General features: G+C 50.2%; 1 protein-coding gene across 5 annotated transcripts in view; it reads right to left on the reverse strand.

The window, feature by feature from the left end:
- ADORA1 (adenosine A1 receptor) overlaps window positions 1–23,630 on the reverse strand; it is a 39,717-nt gene that overhangs the window by 2,184 nt on the left and 13,903 nt on the right. The window contains exon 1 of one of the 5 annotated variants that reach the window (XM_055234133.2): window positions 14,321–14,451. The exons of the other annotated variants lie outside the window; for them this stretch is intronic. The gene's annotated coding sequence lies outside the window, so the exon portion shown is untranslated. Of the gene's footprint in view, window positions 1–14,320; window positions 14,452–23,630 lie in introns of those variants that run through there. 5 annotated transcript variants of the gene reach the window in all.

A 23,630-nucleotide genomic window follows, 5' to 3' on the forward strand; every position in this document is an offset into this window, starting at 1 on the left:
CAGGGCCCGGTGGAGTGGGGAGGTGTGTGTCTTTTGCTCGAGGGCCGAGTCTTCAGGATCTAAGAATTAGTGCTTGCCATGCATTGGCTTATTCTCCTGCAGAGAGAGGAAATCCCGATTAATGACAAAAATAATAATAGAAAATCACAAAGGAGCTCCTTTAGGAAGTTCAAGGAAATGACCACAGTAAAAATTGCTCCCATGTGCTCAGCATGCCCCCACGGGTTATCTCATCATTGCTTCATGACAGCCTTTGTCGCGTAGGAAGTCACCGGCAGAATGAGGACTGTACAATCGGCAGATGAGGAAACTGAGGTTCAAAGTAGTCACAGGATCTGCCCAAGGCCACATGGAAGGTGGCAGCACTGTCCTGTGCTTCCTAAAACACGTCTACACTGACCGAAACACACAGGTGATTAACAAACCATCCCTTCTCTTGGGCCAGCAGAGACAACTGTCATTTAAAAAAATCTTTCACACAACCCCCCTTCCCTTGGCCTTGTCCCATACTCCCCTGCCATGCCCCATCTCCCACCTCCATATTAACCTCCTGTTTCCCCTTCCAATCACTGTGCAGCACTTACCTCCTAAGGGCTTGATCTCAAGAACCAGCTCTGCACTCCCAAGCTAACTGGGAATGATGCTCAGGAAAGAAAACTGATATTCACTGAGCATCTACTACATGCTAGATACCTTCAGTCATTCCTTCATGCATTTACGCACACATACATGGATGCATTCATTCAGCAAGCATTTGTCGAGTGCTTTCTGTGCTAGGCATTGCTCTCTGTGCTGAGAATAAGATAAAAGATCCCTGCTTCTACATATCTCACATTTTGGGCGAAGAGACAGATAACACAAAAGCAAGGAAATAAACAAGACAACTTTAAAGGACATGGTATGTCCTTTAAAGGAAATAGGTTGAGTCAAGGGCCAGAGCTTTCTAACTTTTTTCATGTCATGACCCACAAAGAAGATAGAAACATATAGATGATGAGGCTGCTCATGAGCCACAAGAGTTGGGCGTTTTCATATCTCAGGGGTTCCTACTTCCCTTTAAACCAATCTAGCCAGCAGCCATCATGGCTTCTGCCCACACACTGGCCTTGGAGACACTGCCAAGGGCTGGGTCTCACCCAGCTCTGTGCTAAGGAGGCAGCTGAGCAGCAGCAGCTTTCCCAGTTGTTATTTTCCAATGCGGCTTCTGAAATGGATGGAGTGCCCTCCTGAGCACGTAAACAGCTCCTGAGACCCAGGAGTGTGAAGGGAGAGGCTGCCGACTGTTTCCTTCTGCCCCAGGGATGCAGAATCTGCGGCTTTCTCCTGCATGGCGATGATGCTTAAAGTCTGTCTCGCCCCGGACAACGCTTCTCCTAGATCCTTTACCATCCATCAAAGCCCACCTGCTCTGTGAAGGCTATAGGGGTAGGAAGGGAGACAATTTGCAGAGTGGGAGGAACCAGATGCCCCTCTCCACCCCATCTAGAAGATAAGGACTAGAAGAGACCTTTGGAATCTCATTTTCTATCCCTTCATTGTCCCAGTGAAGAAATTGAGGACTAGATGACTCCAACACCTTTGGAGCAGTTCCCCTCTCCTACTCTGTGATGATAGGATTCTTGTGCCCCAAACCACCACCACCAAGAGGCCTTGAAAGGTAACCAGTTCACTTGTGCCTCTGAAGTTTTCTTAGATACAATCCTCAATCTCTTGCTGTAATTGAAGCCCATTCCCTCCTCTGTACCATCAGCAGAATGGCCAGGCCTGGTGCAGACACTGGGAGTCAGAAGACCCAAACTTGGGCCACCAGTCTGCAACTTGCTAGATCAATGTCTCCTCTGTAAAAGAGACCTACTTCAGCGGGGGAGGATCAAATGAGATACTACGTGTGCAAGTACTTTGTAAACACCTGACCAGTATTCCTTTGCCTGAGGTCTTCTTACCCCTCCAAGCTCCCAGACAAATGGCCACCTGGAAAATTCCAGTATCTCCGGATGCTCAGCAAACACAGCCTAAGGGCTATTTAAACATCTTGCTCACATCTTGTTCCTGACCATCTCAAATTGTTCCCCACAGATATGGTGTCCTCTCAGATATGGTGGAAAGTTCTGGGCATGAGTCTACAGTGAAGACCAAAGGAACGTCGGTCATTCTGAAGGCTGAGGGATGCTGTCTCGGCAGCTACACAGCGGACAGTGGGGCCAGATCCCCGGGTGAACCTCAGCAGGAAACAGAGCTGCTGCTGCAGACAGGATGGGGCCAGGTGTCCTGCCTACCCCCACCACCCATCACATCTGCCATTTATACCACATTTGTCATTTATAAATCCCTTTCTCAGTCCTGTCTCAGGTAATCCTCATAACTGCTGCTGTGGTGAGCACAGCAGATAAGGGAAACCCCATTTCACCGATTAGAAGCTCCACTGGCCTGGGTCTCCTGACTCCAAGCCCAGCTCTCCTTCAGGGTGCCAGGCTAACCGTGGGCTGTTGAGATGCAGATGATTGGCAGGTTGAAAATATCCCTTGCCTAAGAGACTTAAAAGGGGAACTTCAAAACCCTGCCCAAGGAAGGCACCACCCAGAGTCAGTGGGGTGGGCTAGGTGACCTCTGGTGCTGCCATCCAGCCTATGGATTTGGGGATCTAACCTGGGACTGACATCAGGGCAGTGATGACCTATGGAGAGAGGAGAGGTAGACAGTGATAGCCCTAGACAGGAGAGAGAGAGGAGACTTCTAGATACAGAGGTGGCTCCCTCCCCTCTTCTCTCCTCACCCCTCACCCTTCTGACTGCCCGGAGCCCCCGGGGTTAAAGCTTTCCTGGGGCTCCTCCAGGACCCAGTCCCAGCAGACCCTGCAGCTTAGGGTATCAGCTCTCATCTGTTTTTCTTGCTATTTTCTCCCTGGTGGGAAAGGGCTGGACCCAAGACCTTGGCTGAGGTGGGGCAGGCTCTCACAGGAAGGGCTGCCTCCCAGGGCCAGGGGAGAAGCTCACCTCTCCTTACACGTGGGAAAGGAAGCAGAGGCTGCAAGTCCTGGGGCACGCATGGGGTGGGGGTGTGTGGAAGGTGCCTCTGACTCTTGGGAATGCCCCTCCCAAGTCCACAGCATCCCCGAGGGCTGTGCTGGGAACTAAGCAGGGAGATGCTGCTCTCAGGAGTGTGCAGCTCAGGCAGGCACAAATGGGAGAGCAACAGAACAGGGACAGGAAAACACCAAGTGCGGCCCTGTCCACAGGCCAGCAGGGCAGACAGTACCTTAAAGATAGCCCTGAGGGAGCCAGGCACGGTGGCTCACACCTGTAATCCCAGCACTTTGACAGGCTGATGCAGGTGGATCACCTGAGGTTGGGAGTTCAACACCAGCCTGATCAACATGGTGAAACCCCATCTCTACTAAAAAAAAATACAAAATTAGTCAGGTGTGGTGGCGCATGCTTGTAATCCCAGGTACTTGGGAGGCTAAGGTAGGAGAATCGCTTGAACCCAGGAGGCGGAGGTTGTGGTGAGCCAAGATCGCGCCATTGCACTCCAGCCTGGGCAACAAGAGCGAAAATCTGTCTCAAAAAAACAAAAAAATAGCCCTGAGGGAACCAGGGACAGCCCCACCTCCAGAATCTCCTTCAAAGTGCATAAAATCCCACAAGGAATGAGATGTTCCTTTGGGTTAAGAGTTGCCTTCTCTGTGTGCTATTTATTTATTTAGTTTATTGAGACAGGGGCCCCCCCTATGTTGCCCAGGCTGGTCTTGAGCACCTGCGCTCAAGCAATTCTCCCACCTAGACCTCCTGAAGTTCTGGAATTACAGGTATGAGCCACCACACCCACCTGTGTGTTATTTTTAAAAGCTGAAATAACATGAACTCCATAGTATGAATTAGTTTATTAGTTGGAACTTCTCATTGATGATGATAACATGAAAAGACTGAGTCCCCGGAGCAATGGGCTACAGAAACCCTGAGAGGGAAAGGGATCGCTTGAGGAGAGAAATGGCAGAGGGTTCCCATTGAGCCTCTCAGTGTTGGCAAGAGCTAGTGGCTGAACAGAAAAGGATTTCATATCATAGCTGCTGCAAGAGTGTCAATGTGGTTTAGATGTGGAAATGAGGGAATGAAGTCTACAAATCCTGCATCCAAATAGGGCAGGGCAGAGAAAGCCATTGGTTCTTCCCAGGACACCCTGGCAGGGCTGCCATAGGAGGGGTGGGAGATTCTGGAGGCTAAGTGAGGAAGGAGCTCGAAAATAATAGTTACCTGATCAATAATAACAACAATAAAAATGGGGGTAAGCGCTAACATTTATTTCTATGTGCTGGGCACTGACTATTTATTTATTTAAGAGATAGGCTCTCACTCTGTCTCCTAAGCTGGAGTGCAGTGGCACAATCACAGTTAACTGTAACCTCGAACTCCTGGGCTCAAGAGATCCTTCCACCTCAGCCTCCTGAGTAGCTGGGACAAGCGTGTGCCACCATGCCCAGCTATTTTTAAGTGTTTTTGTAGAGATGGGGGTCTCACTATGTTGACCAGGCTGATCTCAAACTCCAGGGCTCAAGTGATCCTCCTGCTTTGGCCTTCCAAAGTGCTGGGATTACAGGCGTGCGCCACTGCGCCCAGCCCTGGGCACTGACTTTATAAACATGGTTTTATTGATACTTCAGCGCAACCCTATCACTTAGATACTACAGGTTGAGCATCCCTAATGTGAAAATCCAAAAGCCCAAATGCTCCAAAATTCAACACTACTTGAATGCCAACAAGACGCTCAAAGAAAATGTTCATTTGAGCATTTCAGATTTCCAGATTAGGGATGCTCAACCAGCAAGTATAATGCAAATATTCCAAAATCTGAAAAAAATCCAAAACTGGAAACTCTTCTGGTCTCACACATTTTGGATAAGGGATACTCAACCTGTGTCATTATTATCAATTCCTAATTGCAGTAACTGAGACTTGGAGAGATTAGAAAACATGTCCAAGGCCACTCTGCCAGGAAAAAGCAGGAAAAGAATTTCTAAGACTCCAGTATGTCCAAGTGCAGAGCCCATATTGGATCCAGCTCTGCCACTCTGGGAGATGGAGGACACGTGAGGACTGCGGGGTGGAAGCTTGGAGCAGAAGAAAGGTGCCATGGCTAGGACCCAGAAGGCAAACCTCTCCTGCTCCAGGCAAATCTCCCTGGACTAAGTAGTTGTGAGGATGCCATTGTGCCTTGCCTGGGAGCCTCACTCCTCCTGCAAAGTCTGACCTTTTTCTGAGCCATCAGAATGACCTGTTCACATGCATGTGCTGCCTAGGTATTTAGTTGCTGTCTTGTTCCTGCTGGGGGCAATCAGGCGGTTGAGACTCACTCTTTCATTTATTAAAGGAGTATTCAGTGAGCACCAATCAGGTGCCAGGTTCTAGGTGTTAGGGTTCAGGAATATAGAAGAGAACAGACTCATGAAAGTATCATTCTGCAGACAGAGAAACAGGCAAGAGATATGCAAACAAATAAACCAGATCATTTTAGAGAGTGAAAAGACCTACCAAGCGAAATAAGCAGGATACCCCAGGAGCGAGCGAGTGGGCAGGGCAGACTCTCTGAGGATGAGACAATGAGCCGAGAGCCAAAGGACCACCAACGAGCCAGCCACAGAAAGATCTGGGACAGAGCCTTCTAGGCAGAAGGCACCATCGGGGAGAGGTGCTGAGGCCAGAGTGGCAAGAGAGGGCTAGTGTGAAGGAACCTCAGGGGTGAAGGCCCGAGAGAGGCCAGCTCAGTCAGAGAAGAGACCTAGGGCTGAGAGGGCTGCAGCAAGTGTTCTGGGGTTTATCCTAAGTACAAGGGGAAGTCATTTTAAGCAAAGGAATAATAAAATCGAATTGCTGGTTTTAAAAGATAACTCGGGCTGCTGTGTGGAGAATGTGTCGCAGCAGGGAATGATGGAAAGCAAGAAAACCAGCAGGAGGCTATTTTAGCCATCCAGGCAGATGAGGGTGGGATGCTGTAGCTGGCGGCATGGGAATTGAGGAGAAGCATATGGCTTTGAGATGTATTTAGGAACAGGGCCAACAGGACCTGCTGCTGAGTTTGGATGTTGCTATGGTTTGAATGTGTCCCCCAAAGCTCATGTGTTGGAAACTTAATCCCCAATGCAACAATGTTGAAAGGTGGGACCTTTAAGAGGTGATTAGACCCTGGGAGCTCTGCCCTCTTGAATGGATTAATGCCATTATTGCAGAAGTGGGTTCATTATCACAGGAGTGGAGTCTTTATAAAAGATGAGTTTGGCCACCTTCATTTCTCTCTCTTGAGAGTGTGCTCTTTGTCCTTCCACCCTTCAGCCATAGGATGAGCCAGAAAAAAGGCCCTTGTCAGACGCAGACCCTCAATCTTGGACTTCTCAGCTTCCAGAAATGTGAGCTGAGTAAACTTCTTTTCTTTATAAATTACCCAGTTTCAGGTATTCTGTTATAGAAGCACAAAATGGACTAAGACAGAAGATTGGTACCAGAAGTGGGATTGTTGCTATAACAAATACCTGAAAATGTGGAAGCAGCTTTAGAACTGGGCAACAGGTATAGGCTGGAAGAGTTTAGAGGAACAGGCTAAAAAATGCCCAGACTGCCATAAATGGAGCATTAAGGGTAATTCTGGTGAAAGCTCAGAAGACAAGAGCTGTAGGGAGCAACTGAATCTTTTAAGGGATGATTTGAATGGTCGTGATCAGGATGCTAGCAGAAAATTTGGACAGTAAAGAAATTTGGATGAGGTCTCAGATGGAAACGAGAAACAAGATATTGAAAACTGGAGTAAAGGTTATCCTTGTTATGTAGTTGTAAAGAACTTGGTGGAACTGTGTCTGTGTCCCAGGACTTTGTGGAAGGCAGAACTTTAGAGCAACTAACTGGGATATCTAGCAGAAGAAATATCCAAGCAACAAAACATTCAAGGTGCTACACGGTTTCTTTTTGCCATTTATAGCAAAGTGAAGGAAGATAGAGATGATTTAAAGATGAAACTTATCATTGAAAGAGAAGCAGAATGGAAAGATTTGGAAAACTCTCAGCCTGGCCATGTAAAGAATTAAAAAGTGTGTTCAAGAGAGAATACTAAGGATGTGGCCAAAACACCATTTGCTAAAGAGAATAATATGGATAGAAGGAAGCCACGTTCTATTCATCAAGATGATGGGAGAATGACCACACAGGCATTTCAGAGATCTTCAAGGCAGGTGAGGACCTTTAGAGCAAGGTTTCCAGAGACACCAGGTGGGACCTCAGTATTTGCTGCCCAGGGCCACCTCAGGCCTCTGCTGCCCCATAGTGCCCTTGGCAGCCCCAGCCATGACTCAGGCAGGCCCAGATGTAGCTCATGCTGCTGCTCCAGAGAGCACAAGTGGTAGGTAGGTCTTGGCAGTGTCCACATGGTGCTGATTCTGCAGGTGCACAGAGTGTGGAAGCCGTGGGGTCACACCAGCCTCCAATTAGATTTCAAAGGATATCATGGACAGCCTGGAAGCCCAGGCAGAAACTTGTCACAAGGACAGAGCCACCACAGAGATCCCTCACCAGGGCAATGCCTCCTGGAGCCATGGGAGTAAGGCCACTGCCCAGACCCCAGCACTGTAGGACCACCAGCATGCAAGTCCAGTATGGGAGAGCTGCAGGCATGAGACTTCTATCCACGAGAGCTGCTTCCTGGGCTGAGCCCAGTAGAGCCAATATGTCCAGGAGGTGGTACCTGGAGTAAAAGGCTATTCTAGACTCTTAAGATTTAATGTTGTCTGGCTTGTTGGGGTTTGGACTTACTTGGATCCTGTTGCTGCTTTCTTCTTGCCTATTTCTCCCCTTTGGAATGGGGATACCTATCCTATTCCTGTCCCACCATTGTATTTTGGAAGCATGTAACTTGTTTTGATTTCATAGGCTCACAACTGGAAGGAAATTTGCCTTAGGATGAATCCTGCCTTGAGCCTCACCCATATCTGATTTAGATGAGACCCTGGACTTAGGACTTTTGAGTTGATGCTGGAACTAGTTAAGACTTTGGGGGCTACTGGGATGGAATAAATGTATTTTGCATGCAAGAAGGACACGAATTTTGAAGGCCAGGGCAGAATGCCATGGTTTGAATGTGTCCCTCAAAGCTTATATATTGGAAACAATCCCCATTGCAGCAGTGTAGAGAGGTGGGACCTTTAAGAGGTAATTAGGTCATGAGGCTCTGCCCATATGAATAGATTAATGCCACTACTGCAGGATTAGGTTTGTTATCACAGAAGTGGGGTCCTTCTGCAGGATGAGTTCAGCTCCTGCCTGTGTGATGCCTTCCACATGGTATGAGGCAGCAACAAGGTCCTTATCAGATATGGCCCTCTAATCTTAGACTTCCCAGCCTCCAGAACTGTGAGCCAAATAAATTTCTGTTCATTATGAATTACCTAGTCTGTGCTATTCTATCATAGCAGCAGAAAATGAAGTAAGACAGATGTCCAGGTGAGAGAAAGAGTCAACAAGATGACTCTGGTTTTTATCCTGACCGCTGAGCAGAGGGTGCTGTCATTCCCCCAGTCTCCCTGACCCTTCTCTCCCTGAAGGGCCCATCCCCTTACCTTGAACTCCACTTCACTCTCCCTGAACTCCACTCTACTCTCACCATGCTAGTGGACACTCCTTTGTTTACATACCTGGGGCATTCTCCCACCTCAGGGCCTTTGCACTTCCTGTTCATTTCCTGAAATGTTTGGGAAGGCTCATTCTCCATTCATTCAGGTCTCCATTCAGATGGCAGGTCCTAAGGGAAGATTCCTGACTCTCCTGAAAAATAGTCTCTATCACTGTCTCCTCTTGCCATATTTAATTTTTCTGATAGCACTTCCTGACCCTCTCCCTCCTCCCTCTCTCTCATACCCTCTCTTCCTCTATCTATCTATCTATCTATCTATCTCCCTATCTATGCATTTATTATCAGTTTCTCTCCAGTACTCCAGTAGAATGTAAGCCCCATTAGGACAGAACCTTTGGCATGTTTACCACTGCATCCCCAGTACCTATATCAGTGCTCAATAACTATTTGTTGAATGAATGAATAAATACATGTAAAAATGGATTAATGAAACCATACATCCACTTATTCAGAAATGATTGCTTGAGGACCTGCCATGTGAGTACATCTCAGGGAACAAGAGATAAGGATTAAATGGTAGGTGCTCAATTAGAGACAGTCAGATTAGAAAGGCATGACCCGAGGCCTGAAGGCAATTACAATGCCCTGGATGAGGAAAATCATTCCCTGGTCCATTCCCTGCTGTGCTGGGGGCTGTAAGGGATCCACTGCTGAATCAGACAACTCCTGGCCCCCTACCTAGGTCCTGCGACATAAGGCCGCTATGACAAGGGCCTCTTATGAAACGTATGAGAAACTGCCACCAGGCCACCAGCCAGCCACCAACATGTCCATAGTGGCTTGGAGTCCCAGCATTGCCCTGCACACTGTGAGACTAGCAGAGGCTTCCCTGGCCAGAACTCACCACCCCAGAGTCTCTTAGTCTGCATCCCAGAAAAGCAAGTCTTCATCTCATGCTAATTCCCAGCAGTTGCCATGAGAATGCCCAAGCTCCTCATTGGTCCTTTGCCTCATGAATTGTCCTTTTCAGGGATGAGATCACTTCTAGTTGGAGGCCCACCTGTGCACAGAGGGGTGGCCTCTCCTTGTCTACACCCTCAGAGGGCAGTCCTTCTGGATGCCATTGGGGACTGATTGTTAGGCTGACTCAGAGAACATAAACGATAAGCCACTTTAGAATAGGAAGAGCTGTCTGGTCGCGGTGGCTCATGCCTGTAATCCCAGCACTTTGGAAGACCAAAGCGGGCGGATCACTTGAGGTCAGGACTTCGAGACCACCCTGGCCAACATGGTGAAACCCCATCTCTACTAAAAATACAAAAACTGGCTGGGTGTGATGGCGGGTACCTATAGTCCCAGCTACTCAGGAGGTTGAGGCAGGAGAATCGCTTGAACCTGGGAGGCAGAGGTTGCAGTGAGCCATGCCACTGCACTCCAGCCTGAGTGACAGAGCGAGACTCCATCTCAAAATAATAATAATAATAAAAAAGAATAGGAAGAGCTCAGATGCCATCAGATGGTGAACACACCATGGGACCAATCAGCAAAGACATATCTGACAGAGAATAAAGAAGGAAGAAGAGGGTGGGCATAGAGGTCCTACAGAATTCTCTTTGGTGAATGCAGAACAGCCAAACTGAGAAAGGTGCAAAGAAGCCAGCCACCACTGCAGGGATGAGACTGGATTGCGCTGGATCTGAAGCTATCTGTCCTTGGCTTTCTGTCCTGGCCCTGCCCTGCTTTGTATCACCATGGGGCTGACCCCGGCAGGCTGCATTTCCCAAGCTCTGGGGCTATCCGGGTCCGTGGGAAATACTGCAGTGCTGGAGCAATGGGGATGGGGCGGTGGCGGGGAGCTGTCTACCTCCCTGTCCCAGCCATGCACTAGGCAGTGGTTATGACTCCTCCATGGCTCCAACACACACCAGACAAGCCCACCACGGGTGCAGCTTCTACCAGCCAACTGCAGCCCCTGGGCTCTGGGATCACCGCCTCCTCACTTTGTCCTTCTGCCTCGGGGGAGCTTCCTGTTGTTACTCATCTCTGGGTTACTTCACTCTCCCTGTTTGTGTCTCGGCCGCTTCATCACCAATTTCTGGTATAAGGCCCTCGGCTGTAAACACCTAAAATGATTTCTATGTTCCTGGTTAGACTCAGATGGTTCAAGAGTAAAGCTGCATCAGGAAGAACTGAGCACAGTCATCCCTAAGAACCCCCTGCCAGAGGTATAGGTACGAGTGAGCCACCCAACTCTTACAAACGCCTTCACTCAGAGCCAAGAGAACCCACATGTGGGTTTGGAAAATGCTAAGCATGGCTTGCCTGAGGGCAGGATGACACAGTGTCCTGTCAACTGCTGAGACCAGAGCAGGGTCCTCAGGCCTGGCCGTCCCTGTTTCTCATCACCTGCTCCTCATGGAAGCACTGGACATGGGCGCAGGGAGGTGGAGGCCTGGGTGGTGGCAGAGGTCCACGTCTTTCCGCTGTCCTGCGGTTTGGATAGTCAGGGACTGAATCCTCCCTCTTCCCTTCCCTCGCTCTTGGCTTGGAGGGAGTGACAGTTCATAGCTCTGGTCCCCTCCTTCCCACCTCCTCTCTTATCAAGGATCTCAGCCACTTGTAACTGGAAACTTGGATCTCAAGAGCAGGCAAGTAAGGCTTTCAGACTATTAAACTACTTCCTGCAGAGAAATTCTTCCTCCCCAAGGAGAACAGGAAACCAGATATAATCAAAGGTGCTGGGCACACTCCAGGGGCCAAATATTTAACAGCAACATTGCCCAGGGGAGTCTGCTTCAGGGGCCCTGGGGAGGGGGCCGGATGTCGGGCCTAAGAATCCCACCTTGAATCCCGCTGTGAGGGGCTCTGTGGCATCACTCACCATCTAGAACATCAGTGCCCACCAATCCCCAAAAGGAGACTCAGGCTGACACCCCAGGGCCAGTCTGCAGGGCTACAGGGAGGACGGCAGACACTCTGTCATGAAAGAAAAGAGCTGGATAAATTGATTAGGTCATTAGTGTAATGGGCCTTGGAAATCACTCCTGGTCACTTGCTGAGGACAAATAACTCCACAGCCTGGTGGGGAAAATAATGAGGTTCCTGTGTGTGACTCAGTAACACCCTCTATTCTGAGCAACCTCCCTCACCGTCTGTCCTTCGGATTCAGGGCCCCTTTCTGAGCACTGGACATGAGCAGAATAAACATAGCTCCTACCATGAAGGAACTCTCAGTCCATAGGAGAGGCCCAGCACCTGAGCAAAGGTATCCCCAGTCTGATGAGAGCGGCATGTGCTGCAAAGCACAGGGCAGAGTTCCCTGCCAGCGCCCCCACTCAAAGGTTTCGTGGATGACTGACAGCACAAGCTCCCCGCAGACCTGTATGCCTGCAGAGAGCTCTTTTCTCTCTGTCTCTGGGTGGGTGTTCTCATCCCAACAAACAGAAGTTTGGATTTGCTCAGTGGTTCTGATCCAGAGGGGGCTTCAGAGGGTAGGGTGCAAAGTGGGAGCTTTCAGATTTGGAGGAGGCATGTTTTCAAAGTATATTTGCCTCTGATCCTCATCCTTTTCTCCCAGTCCAGGGCATATCCTATGCAATGTTTTTCCACAGCCAGGAGGCCAAGGTATCGCACTTTGAGACAATGCCCTGGGCGATTTCACAATGCAGCCACCTCCTCCCCTCCCAAAGTCAAGCGCAGCCCCGACATCCTCGTGAGGCAGTGGTCCTCGAGGGGGAGGGTGTCTGATCTGGACGGTAAACACAGGAAAACTGGACCCAGATCTTGGCATTCTCAGCTCTTTCTGCACGGAGATTTTATTCTCTCCATCTCTTCAAGGAAGACTGGGATGGCAAAAGGACCAAGGCCAATTGGCCCCACCTGCTATGGGTGACTGTTTCTGACTCATCCCGTGGGACAGGAAAAAACCATCCCATCTGCATTCAGACTTAATGACCTGTGAGTAGCTGCTGCAGGGAGGCCTCACTGGGATGGCCAGGGTGCTAAAAGGGGCAAAATTCCTTTTCCAGTGAAGTGGAAAGGTCCGCCGTAGTGGAAAGGGAGCTGATGGCTTTATGCGGCTTCCCATAGGCCTCTCTGGTCTTTGCAGACTGTGGCCTCTTAGGAGAGCAGCAGAGAATCCTCCAGCCCAGCTGGCACCCGGGGAGGGCCCAGGCAGGAGGGAGCCAGGAAACAACAGAATTCTGCAGGCTCAGGAGAGCAGAGGGGGCCCATGCTGGACCCCCAAAGGAGGGCAGTCCTCCCTTGGAATACCTCATTGTGGTGGGATTTGGGAGACCCCCGTTCTGGTCCAGGCTGTGCCAGGAGTGAGCTGGCCTTTGGGGAGACCCTTTCCCTTTTGGGGCCTCTGTGTCCTTGTCTGGATGATGAGGGATTGAATGAGATCTTTTCTGGGCTCTAGCAGGTCACGGTTCCCTACTTCTGGAATGTGTCAAATCATCTTCTATAGAGAGCTGAGCTCAGTGCTAGCAGAAGGGAGGGAGGGGCACTGAGCACCGAACTCCTTGTGGGGAGGAGGAGCCCCGGGGCAGTGGTGAGGGGCACCCACACCTCCCCGGAAGGGAGTCCCTCCTGAAAGGATTCCATGCTCTAGCTCTGTGCCCCATGGAGAGGAAGATGGGGGGCAAGATGGAATGTAAAGAGAAATAAATATTTATTGAGTAGAATGAATGAATGAATGAATGAATGAATGAATGAAGTGTGCTGTGGGGTAAGATCCGAGTTTAAACTGTGACTCCACCGTTAACAGCTTGTGGCCTTGAGCAAGTAACAATTCCTTGAGCCTTGATTTTGTCCTGGGCACAATGGGAGGAGAAGGCTGGCTTGGCAGGCCCCCTGTGAGGATGAGGCTGGCACAGTAACTTATCTGGGCACTCAATGAACAGCAGCCCCAGGTGCCCATTGCTATCTCCACCAGGAGCACACCCCTGATTCTACTGGAATACACAATCGGCCCTTGAAGAGATACAAAACAGGTTGCAAGGACATAGACAAACAAAAAGTTACTTCTGTTTCACTTTGGAAGGCCAGTCACATGGTTTCCATATCTATTTCACAGCCAGCTCTCCCACCTAATTCAACCTTCATACAGAACGGGTCTGTGTTCCCAGACCTATCTGACGAAAATGTCTGAGTCTGGGGTGGGCGTTTGGGAACCTGCTCAGCCCAGCACTAAACCCTGCACAGGGTCCTGGAGAGGTCATGCTCCCTGGGCAACCCCATTAAAGCTCCACTGGGGAAGTGGCCAGGGAGGATACTGGAGGTATGGGAGGTAGACTCAGTGGGAGCCCACGCCTTTCCTCCCACCTCCCTTCAGAGTATCTATTGGCTTGCCTGGAACCCTGAACCCTTGCAGGGTACAGGGCATCTGCCTGAAGGCCTGTTTCCACCAAGGGACTGTAAATCCGACCCCCACTGGAGAGATCCCGTGCAGACTCAAGATCAGCCCAAAGTTACCAGTTGGGGTTGGGATCTGGAAAGCAGGTTGGATGCCTGCTGACAGCCTGGAGTGACAAGAGGAGGTGCCTCTTGAACCGGGGAGATTGGGATGCTGTGCTCTGAGGAGGCAGCTGCTCTCACTAAGCTTGGGCTGTCAGGGCCCCCTAAAGCTCACAGCACCTAGCCCTCTGCTCTGGAAAAGATTCAACAGACAGCAGGTAGGGGGAGGACAGAGAGGACAGGAAGAGCTCACCACCTCGGAAATCTTTCCAAAGAAAGAGTCCACCCCCACACTCAGCTCCGCATTCCATAGCTTGTGCTTCCACATTAGAAAGTCCTTCCCAGAGTCTAACTTCAGTTCTTCCTGCTGCATCAGAACTCAAGGAGACACCACTCTTGGGACCTGGAAGAAGTACAGTCATATTCTCCCCGATCCTGGCCTTTCTCCCCACCTTGCAACTAGGCCAAGGGGTGTAGAGCCCAAATAACAGCAGGAAGGACCCCAGGACCCAGCAGTTTTCCACTGACCCTCCGTGGTATCTCCTGATGCTCTCTTTGCCCTGTGTCCCTCCACATAAGCACTCACCAAGCCCACAGTATACACAGTCCCTACAGAAGCCATAGGCCAGGCCCAATCCAGGAACCAGTCCTCCCCAGCCAGCAGCCACCCAGGCCAGGGCAGAGCACATGGAAGAGTTTAGCGTCAGCTGCAGCCCTCCTGCCCCACTGCATGTGCTCAGGGCCTTCTGCCCCAACTCCAGGGATGGCTTTGTGGAGGAGGGGCCCAGACACACAGATGCAGTGGGAGGTGGGGGGCACCCAAGCTCACCCAGTGGGTACAGGTGAGCCAGAGATCCCCCTCCCCAGAACAACATGCAGCAGGAAGTGGGAATGTGAGGTCTCCTAGACCATCTGGGGGCTGGCTCCCTTCCCTTCCCCATGTAGGACAATCAGAAAAATTCTTTATTTTTCTCCCAGAGCACATAACTGCAAGTACCTGAAGGGCAGAGACCAAGTCTGGTTCAAAGTCATCTTCCTAGCACCTACCACAGTACCTGGCACACAGTAAGCACTCAATAATATTTGGGGAAGGAAATGAAATCATATAAAATGTTCGATTAAAACCAGAGAGGCAGAAAAAGAGAAGCAAAAAAAAAGAAAACAAATATAATGACTAGAAAACAGTTACAAACATGGCAGAGATTAAGCCAACTATTGCAATAATCACCTTAAATGTGAAGAAAGTAGGAGAAATTGGTAAGAAGAAGCCATTCTGAGCCTTCTTGCTCATCTCAACAACAACATCCCTCCTGGCAGGCAGCAGAGCTCTGCTCCCCGCTGAGGGGCCTTCTACAGAATGCTCAGGGTCTCCACTCGAAGGTCCCGCCTCAACCACTCAGCCCCGATATCTCAAGCCACTTAATTAGGTGGTTCTCGCAGGAGTCTAACACACTTCCTCCCACTGCAAGACCAGCCCGTCTCCTCAATTCCCAGCCTGGGTGGAGGTGGGGAACAGCCTGTCCTCCTCCTCCTCTGGGAGCTGGTCTGTGCCCCTGTCATTTGCACGGGTAAAACGGAGCAGCATGTTAGCTGCTGGCAGTATCCCAGGCCAGGAGCCTGCCAGGCAGCTTCTCTGAGGTTTGATCAATAAACTCAATTTCCGTCATTTCTTCCACTTCTGCAAAGTCCTATAAATCACTCTGATCTGCCACAACCCTGGATGGGGGAAACTCATGATGTGTGTGGGGGAGGAAGAAGCTTATCAAATCAAAGACTTTTTTTTCCATTCACCATTCATGGAAACTTCCAGGTGCTGTGCTCAGAGCCAGAAAAAGAAAATGCAGGCCGGGTGCAGTAGCTCACGCCTGTAATCTCAGCACTTTGGGAGGCTGAGGGTGGATCACCTGAGATCAAGAGTTCGTGACATGGTGAAACCCTGTCTCTACTAAAAATACAAATATTAGCCAGGCTTGGTGGCATGCACCTGTAGTCCCAGCTACTCAGGAGGCTGAGGCAGGAGAATCGCTTGAATCCGGGTGGCAGAGGTTGCAGTGAGCCAAAATCGTACCATTGCACTCCAGCTGGGGCAACAGAGCAAAAACTTGGTCTAAAAAAAAAAAAAAAAAAAAAAAAAATGCAGAGAGCCAGCAGTAATGGGCCTTGGGGAACTCCACCAGGCAAGAATCGGGTAGGACATGCACTGCAGCCAGGAGAGGGGTGGACACATGAGCAGTGACACAGAGGGCACGTGGGGGAACAGGCATAGAGTGGCTTCCTTCACCCAGGTGATAGAAACACTGACAGTCTGGGGCATTTGGAAGGTCCAACCCCAGGGCCTCCAACTTCCAATTCCACAAAGGCCTGACCACCCACACTGCTCTCTCCCCTCCCAGCCTCCTCAGCTGGTGCCCACTGTCTCCAACAGAGCACACTGGCTGGCTAGGGGGGCCAAGGCTCAGGGTGATGAAACGCTGTGACAGGCAAAACACTGTGACAGCATTAGAGGACCTGGATTGGAATCAGACTCAGACCTGCTGTCAGCGAATCACATCACCTCTCAGAACCTTAGGCTCCTCATCGGTAAGATGGAGCCAATGTCTGCTCCGCCCGTGATGTTGGAGCTACCATTTAGCATTGAGCTTTCACATACAGCCCTCCTCTGCTCTTCATCCTAGGAGGAAGGGATCCATCTCCACAGGTGAGACTGGGCGACTTGCCCAAGGTCATACAGCTAATGGCCAGAATCGTCATTGCAACCTAGGCCAGCTGCCTCCAAAGCATGTATTTGTGTTGTTTGTTTTTTGAGACAGGGTCTCATTGTCACCCAGGCTTGAGTGCAGTGGTGCGGGATCTCGGCTCACAGCAACCTCTGCCACCCCAGTTCAAGTGATTCTCCTGCCTCAGCCTCCCGAGTAGCTGGGACTACAGGTGCCCACCACCATGCCTGGCTAATTTTTGTATTTTTAGTAGAGACGGGGTTTCGTCATGTTGGCCAGGCTGGTCTCAGACTCCTGACCTCAAATGATCCGCCTGCCTCGGCCTCCCAAAGTGCTGGGATTATAGGCATGAGCTACCATGACTTTTGTTTGCTTATTTCATGGAATTTTATTTCTTTTTACTGAAAAACATTAATTGTATATATTTATGGGGTACAACGTAATGTTTCAAAACATTTATACATTGTGGAGTGAGCAAATCCAGCTTTCAAAATTACTATAAGAGTAGATTTTAAAATCAATGTTTTGTATTTCATGCACTGCCATTCCCATGAGGCAGTGAAGAAATTGAGGACAGGGACTGTGGTTTTATATTCCCCAGTATCCTTCACTGTCTGAGCTTCTCAAACTGTAATGTGCATTTCAATCGTCTGGGGTCCTTTTAAAATGCAGATGATGAGTCAGACAATCTGGGCTGGGGACTGAGACTCTGCATTTCTAACAAGCTCCCAGGAGATGCCAAGGCTGCTGGTCCCTGACCACGCTTTGAGTAGCAAGGCCCAGTGGCACTCAGCCCAATATCGGGCACAAAAGGAGCTCTCTCCAACCTTGTTTGGGGAAGAGGGTGATTGAGGAAGCCCAGAAAAAGAAAGGCATTGTTTTGGATCATGAAGGAAATAGGAACGTAAATCCCTGCAGGGTCCATCACAGATTCACCAGTGTGACCAGTTTCTCTTAATGGATAGCCACCTCCCCTGACACGAGGAAAGAAAAGGCCAGGAACCAGGATGGGAGAAGAGAGGGGAAAGAGGCTCCCTGCCTCAGCAAAATGATAGCGATCCATCACAACACCCCTGGCAGAGCACTTCCAAACCAATGATCCTACCCAATGCATACCCCAGCTTGTGAGTGAAGAAGAGCAGGTTCTGTGGTTGCCACTTTACGGGTGGGAAAATTGAGGCCCAGGAAGGTTCAGTGCCTGCCTACAGCTACAACTTGGATGGTTAGTGTTTAAGCTGAGACTGAACCCAGTCTCCTCTGCCTCTGGGCCCGGTGTTCTTTGCGTGAAGCACTCTACCTGTGGAATGGTGGCAGAGAGGGTCTCCCTGGGCCCTTCATCATGCCTCACTCCTGGGGCCTACTGGGCTGCTTCTCCAGCCCATCTCCACCGTTCTCACCTCTGGGGACCATGTGGGATTACTTCTGCTGCCATGATGCTAGCCACACCTCCTGAGGTAGCTCGCCTGCACATGTGATTGAGGCAGCAGACTCAGGCCGAGAGAAAGCCGGCAGGACCGACAGAAACCCAGGCAGCAGGCCAGACCGGGCCTGGCTCGTGCCCACAGCACTCTCCATCTCAGAAATCTCAGCCCTCTTAGCTTGGCCAGTGCTGATTTCTCTGTTATCTGCAAGATCTTGTACTCTCTCTCTTTTTTTTTTTTGGAGACAGGCTCTCACTCTGTCACCCAGCCTGGAACGCAGTGGCACTCATGGCCCACTGTAGCCTCAACCTCCCAGGCTCAGGCGATCCTCCTGCCTCACTTTCTCAAGTAGCTGGGACCACAGGATCATGCCACCACATCTGGCTAATTTTTAAAATTATTTTTAGAGACAGGGACTCCCTATGTTGCCCAGGTGGTCTCAAACTCCTGGGTTCAGGTGATCCTCCCACCTTGGCCTCCGAAAGTATTGGGATTACAGGCATGAGCCACCATGCCTGGCCAAGATCTGATATTCTGTCTTGCCCTCAGCCTAGAAACTCCCTGAAGACAGTCTGAAGGGAAGTAAAGTGATGTTGATACCAGCCTTGCAAGACTAAATAAAATTAAATCTGCTACCAAAGAAGTCACGCAGTGCCACCCCTGACATTGAGGAGATGCCCAACATGTAGGCACCCCTCCCCCACCAGACTGCAAGTCTTCCTTCCTTGAGAACTTCTAGTGCCAGGCAGCCCCCTGGGCTCCCAGAGGAGCTGGAAGGAGGAAGGGAGGTGCCCATCTGACATTTCAGAGGCAGATGCCCCGGGCACCATACCCAGAGCAGTGGCAGAACACACTCTGACCTGAGTGCAGGGCTTTATACGCCTCCCAGGCCTGCCACAGCCACTTCCCCAAGGCCAGGCTTGCCAACTTCAGGCCTTGGCAGGCTGGTAAAGGAACTCCTCAGGCCACACTGTCCACCCCAACTGCAACAGAGACAGACAGACACACCCGCCACTATCCATCCATCCTCCTCCTTCCCACCAAACAGCAGGAAAAGAGGAATGAGCCCCTGAAACTGGAGAGAGATGGTGGTTACACAGTGGTTCTCTCCACAATCCTGTGAGACATATAATATTAGTTCCACTTCACCGATGTAGAAGCCAAGACTCAGAGAGGATAGCCACGGGCACACAGCAGGCAGGTGGCAGAGCCGGGACTGGAAGACTGGCTCGGCCAGCCGGACTCCAAAGCCCAAGCTGTGTTGTGTCCCTCCAGGCTGCATTCAGGATTCTGTGCCTCTCAGCGCCTCTTCCCTTCTGTCAGCCCCTGCACACACCACTCACCGGATCCTTACAGGCGGCCGGACCTGCCTCAGCAACCCTGAGAAGTCAGGCTGGGCTGCCATTCCCATTTACTAATGAGGGTGCAGGTCAGAGGGGAAGGTGGCCTCCAAGTGGGCATATGGCAGCCCAGGCCCAGAGTTCAGGCATCCTGTTTCCCAGCCCCAAGACTCCCCTGTACTAGGCAGATTGGGGAATCACTTCACTCCACCTGGACTCAACACTCACTTTCCTTGTCCCCTGGCCAGTCTCTTCTTAACCTGTCTAGGCCTTGGAGTTGTGGAGAATGATAAAAGAAAGGGATTTGACATCAAGGCCACCTCTTATACACATTGGTTTATAAGTCTGGTGGGGGGTGAGGGGCTCTCCTGTCCTTGATTCTCCTCCTTTGAACGTTTTTTCTTCAAGCCTTGACTGTGGACTGAATTCAAACTCCTGGGCACATGAGGTAGGGAGCTATGCCTTGGGGATGGCGGGGAGGGAACCCACAGCGGTTGAATTGCACGCTGGCACTGGGCTTGAACCCCTTGAGGATGAGGTGGCTCTGGGGCCTCTGCACAGGAGGTGAGTGTGAGTCGGTGTCTCTCCCACAGCTGAAGTCTGCACAGACAGGGAGGGGACGTTCTCTAGGCCCTACTCTTCCTGTCAGGGCACCCCCTCCCACAGGCACACTCAGAGCCAACTCACCCCTGAACAATGAAGCCATTCTCTCTCCCGTTCCAAGAGCACTGCCTCACAGACAACTCCACAGTGGGGATTGGAATGGCGCCCATCCTATAAACTGAGACCCGCAGAGGTAAGTGATTTATTCAAGGTCACCCAGCAGCAAGCACTGGAGTCAAGGCTCAAGTACAGATCTTTTCATTCATGCATTCAATTATTCATTCAACAATTCTGGTTATAGTTAACTGTGTGGCTGTTACCTAGTAGTTTAATTTCTCTGAGCCTCGGCTCCCTCATGTGGAAAATGGGGATATATTATTTAATTTATTAGTATAAAATACTATTAGGAACTCTTCATAAAATTGTGCAAGGATTTCAGCAAGATAATCCACATAAAGTATTTAGCACGGGGCCTAGCAATCCTAAGCACACAAGTGTCACTACTATTACCATTCATTCAGTGATTCGTTAACACTGAAACGGCAGAAACTATCCACCACTGTGGATATAGAGATGAATAGGCTTGGACCCCACTTTCAAATTGCTCACAGGCCAGTGCAATTTGATAAGGGTTATGTTAAAGGGGAACACAGGGAGCTGTGAAGACATGCAGGCAAAACAAGGAAGGCTTCCTGGCGGAGGTGTCATCTGAGCTGAGTGTTACAGACTAAATAGAAATTAGACAACAGAAGGGAACAGCTGTGTGTGTGTGTGTGTGTGTGTGTGTGTGTGTGTGTGTGTGTGTGTAAGAGGTGGTCTTGATGTCAAATCTCTTTCTTTTATCATTCTCCGTAACTCCTAGACAGGTTAAGAAGAGACTGACCGGGAGACAAGGAAAGTGAGTGTTGAGTCCGGGTGGAAGGAGGTATGGGGCTGTGCCTCCAGGACGGGAGGTGGCCTCGCGCTGTGTGCCTGGGTGTGGGCCAGGCCTGCTTAGGCCTCCTGCCACCATGGCAGTTGGAAACGTGTCTGTCTCCACACTGACTGTGGATCTATGCCCTTGAGGACAGACTTATGCCGTCAGAAAACATTTGTTGACTTGAACATGTGAACTTCGTTCTACATCAAGAAGGATTAATGGGTGGGCCACAAACAGGAAACAGATTAGTTTGGCTCAGACTTTTGTCTGGACCATGGAGAATGTGGGACTGGGGGCAGGGGCTGCATGGAAGTGAGCAAACAGAATTAAATGAAAGATCTGGAAGCCAAGAATATTATTTTTTGACTTACAAATAAAGATTAAAAAGCTATAACCCCCTACACACACACACACACACACACACAGGTGTGCATATGTGAATACACAAACCCCACTAAGAACCTGAAGCCACTGTGGTGGTGTGGGGGGGGTGCTTCATGCCTTCACACCTGACTGTGTCACCCAAATTTCATGTGTTGAAAACTTAATCCCCAAATTCTTATGTTGATGGCATTTGGAGGTGGGGTCTTTGGGAGGTAATTAGGATTAGATAAGGTTATCAAGGTAGGGGCCCCCCCAATGGAATTGGTGGCTTTATAAGAAGAGGACAAGAGACCTGAGCTGGCATGTTCTTGCCCTCTCACCATGTGATGTCCTCCACTGTGACGCAGCAAGGAGGCCCTCACCAGACCCCAGCACCATGCTCTTGGACTTCCCAGCCTCCAGAACCATGAGCCAAATAAACTTTATTTCTTTGTAAATCACTCAGTCTGCAGTATTCTGTTACAGCAACAGAAAACGGACTAAGACAACACCCCTCATTCTAAGTTGTTATTAGCCCCTGGGACCTGACACAGCCACTCTGAATGTTGTTTGCATCATTGTCATCCAGGCCACTCTATCAGCTCTCCCAGTTATGGCCCCAGGGGACCAATGGTGGGTGGGGGTGTTGTGTTTACAGAGAACAGGGCATTGTGGCAGGTGTGTGTGCTGGGCACAGCCTGCTGAGTCCCCAAACACACTGAACGGTTTTCTCCCTACAGTCAATTTACAGAGCTGCCAGGCCCCAGGGGAGCCCTCACTTCAGCTCCCTCAGAGCCAGCTCCCCACCAGGAGCTGCACAGGACAAGGCCTCCAGGAGAAGGGGGGATCAGGAGGAATTATTCACACCCTGGAAGCAGAGTCATGTCAACACTCTTCCCCACATACAAACAGGCAGCATGGGGACAGCAGGGAACCAAGGTGAGAGTCAGGAGACCAGGATACTCACACCCTAACTTGCTGTACAAGCTCCGGTGACCCCATTCAACCCTCTGCACCCCACCCTCTGAACTCTTAGGGATGTTTTCATTAAATAACCTTTCCTTCTCCATTACCTGCCTTTGTCTTCTATAGGTGAATATAAAATATGCAAATGGCCGGGCGCGGTGGCTCACGCTTGTAATCCCAGCACTTTGGGAGGCCGAGGCGGGCGGATCACGAGGTCAGGAGATCGAGACCACGGTGAAACCCCGTCTCTACTAAAAATACAAAAAATTTAGCCGGGCGTGGTGGCGGGCGCCTGTAGTCCCAGCTACTCGGAGAGGCTGAGGCAAGAGAATGGCATGAACCCGGGAGGCGGAGCTTGCAGTGAGCCGAGATTGCACCACTGCACTCCAGCCTGGGTGACAGAGCGAGACTCTGTCTCAAAAAAAAAAAAAAAAAAAAAAAAAAATATCCAAATGACTTCTTCCCAACCTGGCTACTCAGTCTTCCCCACTAAGGTGTCCTTCCTCCATTGGAGCATTCCTTCATTTCTTCACTCCACAGACATTGATTAAGCCACCTACTAAGTGCCAGTCAGACACGTTAGGTGCTGGTTACCATGGGCAGGAGAGTTGGATGGGACCATGCCTTGCCCTCATAGTGCATGCAAATCATTTTGCCACTGACCTGAACCCACAGGGATCACAGTGGTCACATAACATCAAGTGGTAAATAAAAAACAAACTTTGGATTATTTAACAACAGTAACAGCCCCACTTACTGAGTGCCTACTATGTGCCAGCCCTTGAATGTACACTATCTCCCAGCCTCACAGCAACCCTAGGAAGGAGGTATTACGAATCTTGCTTTATAGAAGAGGAAATAGAAGCAGCTCAGAAAGGTTAAGCAACTTATCCAAGACAACACAGCTCTAAGTGCCTGAACTAGGATTTTTACTCCAGTCTGACTGCTTGGGGAGACTGCTCTTACCCTTCAGTTCATTAGAGTGTCTCTGTAAAGCAGCAGGAGGAAGATGTCTCTTGGAAAGGGGGATCATTAAAAACATTCAGGTTAGGCCAGGTGTGGTAGCTCGTGCCCGTAATCCCAGCACTTTGGGAGACTGAGGCAGACAGATCACTTGAGGCCAGGAGTTTGAGACCAATCTGGTCAACATGGTGAAACCCCATCTCTACTAAAAATAGAAAAGAATTAGCTGGGCGTGGTGGCATGAGCCTATAGTCCCAGCTACTCGAGAGGCTGA

The sequence above is a fragment of the Symphalangus syndactylus genome, chromosome 19, assembly GCF_028878055.3.
Source record: "Symphalangus syndactylus isolate Jambi chromosome 19, NHGRI_mSymSyn1-v2.1_pri, whole genome shotgun sequence".
Lineage (NCBI taxonomy): Eukaryota > Metazoa > Chordata > Mammalia > Primates > Hylobatidae > Symphalangus > Symphalangus syndactylus.